This window comes from Cupressus sempervirens, chromosome 9 (assembly GCF_028749045.1).
Source record: "Cupressus sempervirens isolate cs-2001-9-10 chromosome 9, ASM2874904v1, whole genome shotgun sequence".
NCBI classification, from domain to species: domain Eukaryota; kingdom Viridiplantae; phylum Streptophyta; class Pinopsida; order Cupressales; family Cupressaceae; genus Cupressus; species Cupressus sempervirens.
The window spans coordinates 57,486,736-57,500,508 of record NC_143126.1 but is presented as its reverse complement, the minus strand read 5'-3'; positions in this window follow the sequence as shown (position 1 = coordinate 57,500,508).

Below are 13,773 nucleotides of genomic sequence, written 5' to 3'. Positions count from 1 at the left end.
GTATGATTGGCATAAAATCTTGTTAGTCTTTTTCTTTTTGATAGATGTCTGTGTCTTCCTCTTAAAAAGGACACTTGTCTTTTTCTCTTAGCCTAAAGCTTTTTAAATCTCACACTATTTAAGTGAGATTTCAAGGCTAGAGATGGGCCAAATTCTATTCTTTCTAAGTGAAATGCTTAGTCTTTCTTTGGTCCAATGTTTTGAAAAGCAAGCTTGTGATGTATTTTCTCTATCAAATCTTGAGAATACATGAATACAAAATGATATGTGTTTCTTTCTAAAGGTCATTCTGAGTCTATTGTAAATTGTATACAATTTTCAAGGAACATGAATACAAATTTTGAACTGTCCCCATATCAGTTCTTTCTAAACTTTGTCTCCTTTTGATTACTTGGCTATCTTGATGTTGTATAGGTAAAGGCCTATGCAATTGAATGCAATCCAGTTAGGTTATATATCTATTTATCACTGCTATTAGTTCAATGGATTAAGTAAAAGCTTTAGTGAATGTGATAAGGTTGCTGTAGTAGTGGAAAGGGTTTTGAATGATAAATTCTAATAAGAATTGTTGATAAAATTTGTTGTAAGGAAAAAAACTAGATCTAGAAATTTGTAATAGACTCTATGCCCCAATGGATTAGGCACTAATCAAATTTGATCCAGCTGAAAGAGGAATATTTCACAAATGGTTGTCAAAAATGCAGAACTAAATCAATTTTCTTTTGTTTCCAGTAGATCTTAGAAGTTGGCCAGTACTTGTCTGCATGGAATTTTTTACCTTAGGTTAGCCACTTTTTCTGAGAGCACCTGCAGATCTATAGATGAAATTTTGGCCATATTTGTTATATGGGATGTGTTTATCAAGTTATCAAGAATTGTGTATGTATTTGAGGATTTGAGATGAGAATTAGAATGAAACTAAAAATAATCCTCATACAGTTTTCCCAATCTTGAATCATCCCTAGGTATACCCACCCTGGTTTTGCAGAGCCAAAAGAGTAGAAAACCACCCTTGATTTTGTTGAATTTGGGCCCAAATTCTTTGTACATGCAATTGTTAACAAGAATTGGCTAGTCTTTAGATTATATGAGTACTGTCAACTTGGTATTAAGCATTTTGTTGCTTAGTAGTTTTAGTTCATTTTAAAACACCAACAAAATGGTGACTCTGCTGGGGACTGTATCGGATTAGAATGATAGACAAACCTTAAGAATTTAAGAACGGATTCAATACAGTAAGAAGATGTGCATGGAAATGTTGCAAGAGTAAGCTCTTTGATGTGTTTTTCCAATTTTCTTACTTAGTTGTCATGCACCCAGTATGTTTTATCCAGTTGCAGTAATATTCTTCAAGGTTAAATGCAGATTGTGTTGTTATTAAGTGTTATTTTCAATCAATTCAGTCGATTGTGGTTTTCAGAATACTGTTGTAAGATCAGAGTCAGAATTGTTGAATAAAGGTTTCTCTCTTCTAAGTGTTTTAAAGATTTGCAAAATTTTACAAAGTTGACAATTCAATTCAGATCTGTAGTGTTATGAATCATGTTTAAAATCTTTCTCACAATAGTCAGTGGTGACTCTATCTAGAGGATCTCTGAACTAGTGTAGATTAGTTGTATAATTGATTTCAAATAATTTTCAGTTGAATTGAACAGATCTGAAAGTTGTGTGAATTTCCAAGCAAAAAGAGGGATCTATATAAGTTTTTGACCAGTAAGTTTCAAAGTGTTGTTTGATTTGCTGTTAAAAGTTTTTGAAATGATAAATGTGAATTACTGTTATGATTTCATTTCTCTCCTCAAGGAGATGGCGACTCTGTAAGGTTATGGTTAGTGGTGTGAGGAATTCAGATCAGCACCAAGCCAATCAAAAAATCAATGGTTTCATGAAACAACACTAAAGGTATTCTCATTTTCATGTATTTTCTTTTCATGAAAATTAATAGTTATACAAGTGTGTTCTCCATCAAGTGAAGTTTTAGCACTGAGAAGAGGAGAATAGTTTGAAAAGTTTCATACACTTCATTGGATCCAATTTCAGTTGTTGTTTCTAAGTTTGTGAAGTGTATAGTTTGAAGTGATTCATTGGTAAAAGGGTGTATATTTTCTGCAAATTATAGATCAGAATATGGGTGAATGAGGTTCAAATTTGTTAAGAATGTCAAGATTCATTTCATCTAGTATGTAGCTAGTTAATGAAATTCCTAGATCCATTTCTACCAAGCGATATATGCCATTAAGTTTTAATGGTATTCATCATTTCCCAAATGCCATTCCCAATGATGTTAGAAAAAGTTTGCCTAAGTTCAGTGGAAACCATCTTATTACAGCTAGTCACCATATTGAGTTGCTTGTTGATTTGATGGGTGACTACGAAATTGCTCATGAGGACTTGCATATGAAGTTATTTGTTCAAACCTTAGAATCTGATTGGTTTTCTTTTCTACCAGCATGTTCTATTTCATCTTGTGATAAATTGCATTCTGCCTTCATGGAGCAATTTGGAGAAAGGGTAAGCATATCTGACTCTTAAGATAAGTTCTTGAAGATTCATATTCAGAGTGATGAACTTGTCTCTCATTTTAACATCAGATTTGCAAGAGTTTTGAATGAAATCCCTGAGAATTATAGACTTGATGATCAAATGTTTTTAGTAGTGTATTTTGATGCATTTGACAAGAAAATGAATTATCTACTAAGGGATAAAGAACCACAAACATTATATTAGGCTTTTGTGACCGCTAGGGATATTGAAAATAACTTGAGATACGGATTGACTAAAGGTCATTTTTCTATGTATGACTGCTAGTATAATGTATTTGAAAGATAGGATGAATATGGTGTTGGTGCTTCAGTTTCAAGTAAGCATATCCATACCCTTGTTGTAGGTTTCAATCAAATGAAAAATTTTGATCAGAATATGTGTGTAGGCAAGGTTAGCTTGGTTACAAATGACAACACACATGCTCATGATGCTACAACAATAGGATGTATCTCAAACTTTGATAGGGTTCAGCAATGTGTTGATATTGAAGATCAAGAATTAGATACATTAGCAAGTTCTTGTGATGTTGATTGTATATATGATTTTGTTGCTAATGAAGTTGCTGCACCTAGATCTCAATTTTGTGCAAATGAGAAAACTAAGAGTTATTTTCTTGATCATGGACCTGATGTTACTGATCCAACAAACCATGAAGAGATAACACGAGATGATAAGGTTGATCAGCAAAACATGTAGGAAATGAACATTTTGTAGGAAATGAACTATCTTATTGAGAGATGGCATTATGTTGAGAATGTTTTAAAAAATAAAATGGAAAAATATGCATCTCAACATAAGGATGAAGAAGTTGGAAGCCAATTTTTAAATGATGATAATGAAATTGTTGACCTATTGTGTTATCAAGATGAATTGTATGAAGGAGATGATGAGAGTGGTAACTTGAATCATGGTGAGGAAAATAACACAATATGTTCAACTTCATATGAGTCTGATGATGAATGGGAGGAAGAGAGTAATGGTGAGAGTGAACACTCATTTGAAGATAAGGGTATGAATTCCTCTTTTGAATCTGAAAAAGAAAGTGCATCTCAATTTTTGTGTTACACAAATCAGTTAGCAAATGAAAAATATGAAAGTTATTTATCCACAATGTATGAAGATAAAGAGATGGTGAGGTCAGTTGATGCTAATAACTTTGAATATGAATATTTCAAGGAAGATTTGTCAAGTGCTTTTATATCAGACAATAAAGATTGAGCATATAGTGGGATGTTTAGGAATGAATCATAGTTTTTTTATAATGGTTATCCTAAACAAGCTAATAAAGAGGATGTAATTATGGACACTATATATTTGATAGAAGAAATAGACAAGGAGTCTTCATATAGTTCTGACTTTTCTTCATACAATGAAATTTTCCATGAGGATAAAATGGGTAGTGAATTTAAAGTATATGATAACACTTTATATGATGATGCTTGTGAGGATGATCAACCAAATTTTTTTCAAAATGTTCAAAGAGGGTCATTGCATGGAGTTATCAATCCTTTGTTTGAAGAAGACCTAGAAAGTTCATATTTAGTTGAGAATTAGTTTAATGATGATACATTATCTTACTGTTGTGAGAGATCAGATTGTTCTACTTCTAGATATGATGGTGAAAGTATTGATGAGATGGCATCTTATGAAATTGATGACAAGGTGTCTAATGAAGATGTTGAAAGTCAGCATGCACCCTGTAATGAATTTTATGATGAATATTCTAATGAGGTGGCTAACCCACTTGCTGATCTTAGAGAATCACTTAAAGATCTCATATTAGTTTCAGATTCTGACGTTGATGATATATGTGAGTACTAGTCAGATTGTTCTTCAGAGTACCATCAAGATATGCACATGAATATACAATTTGAAGGTATGAGCAATCCTTTTCCTCAAGTTGAATATGAAACTTTCATATTTGAGATCAACAAAATGCATAAGTCATTAAATAAAGAGGATTTTCAGTTTGGTATGTTTAAGCATGCTGATCAGAACTTTCATGATGAGCAAATGTTTGAAGATGAAGCAAATTTTTATATGCATTGTGGAAGTCAAGGTTTAGATTCAATTTTTCTAAGTGGTGAGATTCAAGATATATATCTGATTGGTGAAACTAATATAAGTGATAATCCCAATTTATCTCATGCGAGTTCAGATAAAAATCATGTTTATGATAGAGATAAAACTTTTTATTTAATTTTGATGGCCTGGGGCCATCATTTTTATGTAACCTTAGTGGTAGCTTCTTCCTTTTCATCAAGCCATCCAAAAAAGAAAATTTTGGGAGTCTGTATGTGGTCTCCTTCTCCTAGAATTTCTAAGCCCTCATTTGAATCCAGAGAATTCAATGTCTCCAAACAGAGCCACTGTTGGTCTGAATTTTCGAATGATAGAAATCCTTTCCTGGATGTAAAATCTTTAGATTGTCTCCATAAATTGATATATAGTGTTTCTAGATAAGTTGTCCATTTGCAAGCCTTTGAAAGTTTTATGTGAACCCTAAGTTGCTTTCCATTCATAATTGCTTGGGCGCAAAATGTTTGAATTAGGCAAATTTTCTTTTTCCATTTATGTCTTCTACACCCCAAGCTACTTTTCCTCCCAAAATTTTGTAGCCATCCGATCTAAGTAGATCCACCGTTGACGTTTCCTCGCTATGAAAACATGGGCACTCTTTATGTATAGTGAGGTAGCGAGTTCCTGAAAAGTGTAAAATGGGACTGCAAGATGAAGACACAATAGTCAAAAAATTGTCTTCTAACTGATCATTCAATCATGGACACCTGGAAAATGCTGTCAGATCAGGAAAAGGGAGCCAGTTGGAGAAAATTAAAAAATGGCATTGGAATGATGATTTTTATGATGTCTCGCTATCTCCCTATTAGAAAAGTTTTCCATATCACTATTAGAAAAGTAACAAGGTGTCGCAAAATCAAAAGTACAGTGGCCTCAAAATTTATTAGTAACTATGGTATGACCAGGTGGCATGAAAAGCAATAATTATTGTTAGAAATAGTTGGCAAGAATGATAACAATTTGATGGGTCTTTGTATTTCATGGTACCGAGTTCTTTTCAAGTCATCAGAGCTCACTACCTCACTATCAGAAAAACCTGACTCCTCACCATTAGTGAAGTAGCAAGGCATCATAAAAACCAATAGCCGATGGGACCTGAGGTAACATGGATGACTAGCTAGGCTGAAAGTAAAGTTTTGTTGATTGCCAATAGTGCAGATTCTCCTATGTTAGTGATGTCTTGGACCCGTAAAAGCATTTGAGAAATCCCAATCACAAGATCAAGTTTCAATCAACAATCCTCACCATCTCACTATAAAGAGTTGTGCGATGTTTAGTCTTTGGGAAATAGTGAGTGTAGGACCCACTTTTCCTCAGGGTACTTGGTGCAGTTCCTCCACCTTTGATGTAATCTCAGATCAATGATCATCACTGTCTTGCCATAAAATTTGCTTGAACAATGTGTATAGCGAGATAGCGAATGAGGGCCCACCACTATGTTTCTAAGCAGTACAGTAACATATCATCTGCAAGATCAAGATCAGATCAATGGCTATCATTGCTTTGCTATGGAAAGGTGCTCATTCTTTATGTATAGAAAAGTAGTGACCTACTAACATGTGTCCTCAGTTGCCAGTGGGTCCAGATAGAAGTGCCATCAAGGAAAGAGCTGTGCACGTGGGAGATTTTCATTTGATTAGAGGGCCAACTTGTCAAGTGTGATACATAGTTGTCTCTCTCTGTACCCCATGATCATATGATTTTTAAGATTGATAGAAAAGTTTTAAATACTGAAGGTGGTGGCACTCTACACATTAATAAGATGTGAACAGTTTTGCATGTGAAGATAATAACAGAGTATAACAGGCAAAATTTTCTCAGTTTCACCTTACACAAATAAATATTTTGAAATCTTTTCTGAATGAAGATAATTACTGCAAGGATCAAGATAAATCTGGCACGATTGTGAAGCAATTGGTTCAAAGAAAAATTGAAGATTTACTAAGAGAAAAGAACTCCGAGTAAGTTCTCATGCCATAATTTCCAAAAAAAAATTAGTCGTGTATGGTTTAATCAAAGGATGGTTCCAAAGAGTTCACTGGATCTTGGGTTGTGGATAGCAAAGGGATTACTAGGTAAAAGTACTTGGGCTTGGGATTGTAATATCCCGCATACCAGTTTGAACTGGTTTACAAAAAAGAAGTTTTTTGTCCCGTGTAGAAGTATATGGATTTTTGATATAGGAAAACTAGTAATCTTGAGTGTTTTCTTAAAGTTTCATCTCTTTGAAACTATGGTAAGATGTCATAGTCAAGTAACCAAGGTTTTGAGAAGAATGATGAATGAACCTGGTAAGATAACAACCCTCTCAGCGGTAACATCATCCTTTAAAAAAAATTTCAAGATATCATAGCCTAATGCCAAGGTAACAAAAATGTGTGGGGTCCTATGCATAGTTTTTGAGGAAGATGAAGAAGATTTCATACTCACGGGTATGGTCTTTCTCGCTTTTTGTTATCATGCACCTTTTTTGTATCAGTGGATGGAAAATTTTGGTCAAAAGGTGGTTAAGAAAGCAGACGTGGCTAGGAATCAGAAGTTACCCATTTTTTTATATTTGACAGCTACATTATCCCCCTACTCAAAGGTTGCACGCTAAGTAATTTTTATACTATTTCAAAAGCCTGGCATGATCAAAGAAGAGTGGGAAGTAAAGATGAATTTCACAAAGTAGTTATCATGACAAAACCCACGAGTCAAGGATAGAGTGCAATCATCATAATAGATTTTGTTAGGGACAAGCTTAGTAGTTACATATATGACATAATCATCATTGGAGAAAAATCAAAAAAAGGAGGTGATAAACAGAAGCCCACAAGAAAATGTGTGATTGGCATAACTTCCTGTTAGTCTTTTTCTTTTTGACAAATGTTTGTGTCTTCCTCTTAAAAAGGACACCTGTCTTTTTCTCTTGGCCTGAAGCTTGTTGCATCTCACACTATTTAAGTGAGATTCTGAGGCTAGAGATGGGCCGAATTCTATTCTTTCTAAGTGATATACTTAGTTTGTCTTTGGTCCAATGTTTTGAATAGCAAGTTTTTGATGTATTTTCTTTGTCAGATCTTGAGAAGACATGAATACAGAATGATATGTGTTTCTTTCTGAAGGCCATTCTGAGTCTATTGTAAATTTGTGATAGACTCTATGCCCCAATGGATTAGGCACTGATCAAATTTGATCTAGTTAAAAGAGGAATATGTCACAAATGGTTGTCAAAAATGTAAAATTAAATCAATTTTCTTTTGTTTCCTGTAGATCTTAGAAGTTGGCCAGTACTTGCCTACATGAAATATTTTACCTTCGGTTAGCCACTTTTTCTAAGAGCACCTGTAGATCTATAGAAGAAATTTTGGGCATATCTGTTATATGGGTTGTGTTTATCAAATTATCAAGAATTGTGTATGTATTTGAGGATTTGAGATTAGAATCAGAATGAAACTAAAAATAATCCTCATACAATTTTCCTAGTCTTGAATCATCCCTGGGTATACCCACCCTTGTTTTGCAGAGCCAGAAGAGTAGAAAACCACCCTTTTTTTTTTGAAGTTGGGCCCAAATGCTTTGCACATGCAATTGTTAACAATAATTGGCTAGTCTTTAGATTGTATGAGTACTATCATCTTGGTATTAAGCATTTTGTTACTTAGTAGTTTTAGTTCATTTTTAAAAACCAACAAGATATATACCAATCTAGTTTACAATTCAACAAAGTTAGCTAAAATTAAAGTTTCACCAAAATTGACCTAGTTGTTGGTACTTGTGTTTTGAAGACAAACTCAGTGAGGTTCTGGCACTCAAAAACTATTGTCAACACTTGAAACTATCATGCATTCAATAGATGTAGAATCTTGACTCATACTAATCAGTTCTAGGTAGTTTGAACTCAATCAGCACTGGTGACTCAATGGACACTACAAAACTTGACATATAAACTATACCACTTGATTCATACTACATAGCTCAGTCAACACTATCATTGCGAGCTCGGTATAAGCTGAATCACTTGGTTGACATTGTATAGCTTGGTTAACACTAGATTCACATTGCTAAAGCTATAAACTTGTTAAGCACTAGAAAACTCAATTTGCACTAACAAACTCAGTAAACAATATAAAGCTTGGTTTACAATGATAATCACCAACCCGACAGATACTGCTAGGTGTGAACTAAATGTTATTTTTTGAAGTTGGCAACAATTGTATAACTTGGTAGTGTGTGCTAAAATGTTGACACACTTCTATGATTCATTATATCCAAGATTTCTCAAGAATGAGGTCTCAAATGGTAGCTCATAGCTCTTTGTTCATGGAGTACAAGGGTTTATAATGGAGGCTCTTAGTTTGACCTAGTTTGTGGCCATGTAAGCACACCATTAAATGAGAGATTCAAAGACCAAAATATGCATGCAAATAAAGATGCAAGCTAATCTAAATGATAACAATACAAAGCAATGCAAGAAAGGAAATCTAATCTAAGATAGGGAATAACAATGCAATATTAATCTATGAAAGAAAATATGCATCTAAGCTAATATGAAAGTGCAAGAATGGAACATGATGATAGAAACCATGTATGTATGAGAGAAGAAGACAAGAAGATAGAAGTTCTCCACAAAAGATTTAATGTTCAAACTCCTTCTCCAAAAATCACTCTCCAAACCCACAACGCAACAATAGTATAATCATGGATGTCAAAAATGAGGAGATGTCTCTCCCATATAAAAAAGGATGGACAATTAAGAATAAGAGGTAACAAGATTTAATCAAGGGTGGAGAAAGAATGATCCATGTGAGACAAAATTCCACCAATGAGAAGAGGAAAATTAAATGGAGTCCCACATGGAAATAAGTACATTTAAGTGTAGAGGAAAAAATATTTTATTTTATTTTTATTTATTTAATTTCCATTTTCAAGTGGGATTTTATTTAAGTAAAAGGGACCAAGTTCTTTGAATTAAATAGGAAATATTTAATTGAATTAACAAATGGGTTTTTCTCTTAATTAATTAAATGTGGATTAATTATTTAATTAAAAGAGAGGTTTTCTTTCATTTAAATAAGAAATAGGATAAAATGATCAACCCTTAGGAAATTTTGAAATAATTGAATTAATTACAATTTGATCAAAGAAATTGATTTGAATTGATTTAATAAAATATTGCAAACCATTGATTCAAGAAATTTGATAAATTGAATAATGGGGGCCCATAGTCTAGGTGACCATTTTTAGCTGCTTACATTTGCCCCTCTTTGACTAATACGTGATCGATTTGGGAACACGTGTAGTCAAATAAAGAAATTGAAGTGTGAGATTGATTTGGGAGAACAAAACTACCCTAATGTGTGGTCGATTTAGGAACACATCAAGACAAAGAATACAAATAAATTTTGACTTAAAATAGTCAAGGATAAAATTGATAAAACTGAATCAAGGATTGAAGTTGATAGGTACTACCCCCTCATGGTCGAAATCAAAATGAGATAGAGGAGAAACAACAAATTTATAAATTTGATCAAATCAAACAAAAGATAAAGTTCTTAATGTAAGATGAAAGATATAAGATCACAAAACCAAGGTAGATCATTAAGCATGAAATATTATGCCCTGAAGGTGAATTATAAGAAAATAAGAGGGGTGAAAGTGAATGGAAGGTAGAAATTTGGAAGATATGGAAAGAAGCAATAAGAAGAAAAGAAAATTTTTCGTAAGAAATAGAATGTCCCAAAATCAATCAACTGTTTAAGATAGAAATTTTGATTGAGATCATGAAAGAAGATAAAGAAATGAAGATCAAAACATTACCACAATTGATTAAAAGTCCACAACAAAGATGAAGGGAAAATCCTCTCAAACTCATAATGAAACCTAAAAATGAAAACTAACATGAAGTATAATAGTGCAAGCTACATGAAAATGCAAAGGTGTTCTTGCAATATAGCAACTATAACATAAGTTTATGTGTTCATCATTCATTAGAGAATGTAAAATAACTTATTTTCATCATTACACCATTATTAACAAACATCAAAAAATTACACAATCATCATTAATTACAAGTGAAATTATAAAGCTATGAATGTGATTTATTAGAATGTGGAAAGATTCTAACATAAGCATCAAATACATAAAGGTCAAGATGACTCCAATGTTATCTTACCTATTTTAATGTAGCAAAATCATGCTCACATTAAGGCATAAATGCTTGGATGACCATAAGAATGGTTGTGCAAAAATAGTCAACGATGATGCCTCAAATCTCCTAAGTGTTTCAAGGGGACAAAAAGAGACACTCTAGAGTTTCAAGACTACACACACAAGTAGAAAATAAATATAAGCATGCCCCATGTGCCAAGTCCTCTAGCTACATGCATCCCAGAGAGACTTATCAAACAAGGACACTCAATGAAAATCAATAACAATCAATACACCAAATAAAAGATCATGAAATATGTCAGGTATTAAGTGTTTGTGTTTACAAATTTAAGTGTGTTAATTGATACTAAATTTTGAGGATAAGGATCAAGTGGTTGCAAGTCAATAGGATCACATGAAAAAATTGGGTAAGACCAAACCAATAAGTGTTGAAAAACACTTGATTTCAAGGGTTATATTGAAAAATAAAGCTAGGGTGGTGTTGAAAAATGCCATTTGTGAGGCATCCTAAGGAATAATGCATCCAAGAGACCAAAACTAACATAGTTATACCACCTAGACAAAGACAAACACCAATTCCAAACCAAGGCAAAAATGACAAGGCATGATGGAGAAAGGCCAAGTGTTGATGACACACGCTAAGAAACGAGGGTGCAAAGGTCTCAAGTATTTCCCATTTATAGGTTTTCACCACTTGGATTATTATTATTGGAATATTTTATTTTATTTTGGAGATACATCAAAGTTCTTTTTGCTAAGATGATCAAATTTTTAGGACATTTTCTAATTTTTAGAATTTTGACAATATATCACTTTTTTGGGTGTTTGAAATATATAAATTTTTTTGTATTTTTTTAGGATCAATAAATATGTACAAAGATGCCCCTAGATAGAATAGGCATCAAACACCCAAGCAAGATCACACCATGTAGTCCCAATGTCTAGAAAGGTGCAAGAGAAAATGTGGAAGAAATCCTCCAAGGGAAAACTCTTGAAGAGTACCCAAGCGAGGGAAAATTTGTCAGGTAAAGCACATTTGGACAAGCAATGAAAGTCTAGCATAGGATAAATCATGAAAGCATAATGCAAAATTAGGAAAGGATGTAGTTCAAAGGAGTAGAAATTTCAAGAGACTTCATAACATCATGTTTTACTCATTTGTATTAGATGAAGACCAAATGAGAAAAGGATAACAAAAGGCTAGAATGAATGGAGGAAAATAGAAATGAAGGATAAACATGAAAGGAATAAAATAGCTCAAAAGATAGAAAAATATTCGTATATAGGTCAACATTTTCAAGATCAAAGAGAGACAATGAAATGGATGAAATATTTAGAAGAATTATGCATGATGCCTTATTGCTAGGTTTTCATCAGGTACTTAACCCATGTACCACAAGAGAGTGGTTTTCAACATAGGAAAAATTAATTTTTCTTTAATTTTGCTACCAAGGTACCTATTTCTAAGTTTTCACCAAGGCACAATTTTAATTTTTCTTTCTTTATTTTTTAATAAATATTTTTGGAAGAAGGCAATCTTTTTAGATAATGGTCCTTGAAAGGATAAACCATGATATGCCAAAGATTCAAAATGATATGCTAAAATATGTTGATAGGGAAACGAATATGGAAGAGGAAAATGGAGGATAAGGTTTTATGCAAAGCAAGTGAGGTTAGAAGATGGAGGAATATGAAAATGAGGAAAAAGGATAGAAGGTAGAAAGATAGTGAATTGAAGGATTGTGAAAGGGTAGATAGAAAGGAAGACAAGATCAATGTCAACACACACCTTGGAGGGTGGTGAGAGGATGGAGGAAATGTAATGAAGGAATACATGAAGGAATATGGCGATGGATAAAAGAGGTTGTAGTTTAGGGACATGGAATGGATTAATGCTTTTGGAAGAAGATTAAGTGGAATTATTTGGAAGCTTGAATGCCAACTTCACTTGTTTGTCAACATTAGACTCTTTCAAGAGAGACTTTGGAATCCATATAGCTGTAGGCTTTTCATTTTCTTCCGATGATTTAGAGAGAATATCCCCAATAATGAATTTTGGAACCCATACTTGTTTTGTAGTTCTCTTCTTAGATATATCTTTTGACTTTGTGCCCCTATGTTGATTAGAGGAGACATTGTGATCTTCTTTTTTAGATGAATTCTTGTATTTATTCTTTTTCTTTTATTAAAAATTAATGTTACTTCCAAACAACTTGGGACTTGTGGAAGAAGAATAAGTGTGTGACTAGTTTATATGGATGGGTGGATGAAAAGGATTCAAGGATATGCATCTACATTGATCTTGAGGAAAGATAGGAGATGGGCGTATATAAGGACCCAAGATGGATGATGAATTAGGAGAGCTAGGAGGGGAAAATGAAGGGACATAAGGAACCAAGATGGAAGGAAGCCATGAGGCCCTTGGTATTGGTGGAGGAAGTCCAAGGACAAATGTGGAAGATGAGAAAGGATAATCAATAAGTCCATCAACATCTAGATGACAACCAAGTACATCAACATCTTTAGAATGAGCATTAGATTTTGAATAGGATCATGGTAATCTTGAATAGGAGAAACATCTTTGATAGGATTTCATGGAGCTTGAAAATATATAGGAAGAGTAGAAAGTGGAGGCAAACATGGAGTGCTGGAAAAAGAAGATGGAATACTTTGATCTTGACAAGTTTCTTTGGATAGAATAGGCATAAAACTTTATGCACAATTTTGTATAAGCTCAAGGGAAATAGTGGAAGTAGTGTCTTCATCATACTTAGGAGGTGGCTAAGACATAAGATATGGAAGACTAACATCTTGAAGAAGATGAAACGGTGATTGATCTTGATCTTTCTTGAAATTTATAGCTTTAGCTTTTTGAGAGTCCTCTTGACATGGAGCCATTTCTAAGGACAAGGGATAATATGAGGTTTTCATGATAGTATCCTAGAGGGGTAATAAAGGACTAGATAAAGTGAGCATAATAGGCATAGTGTTACATGA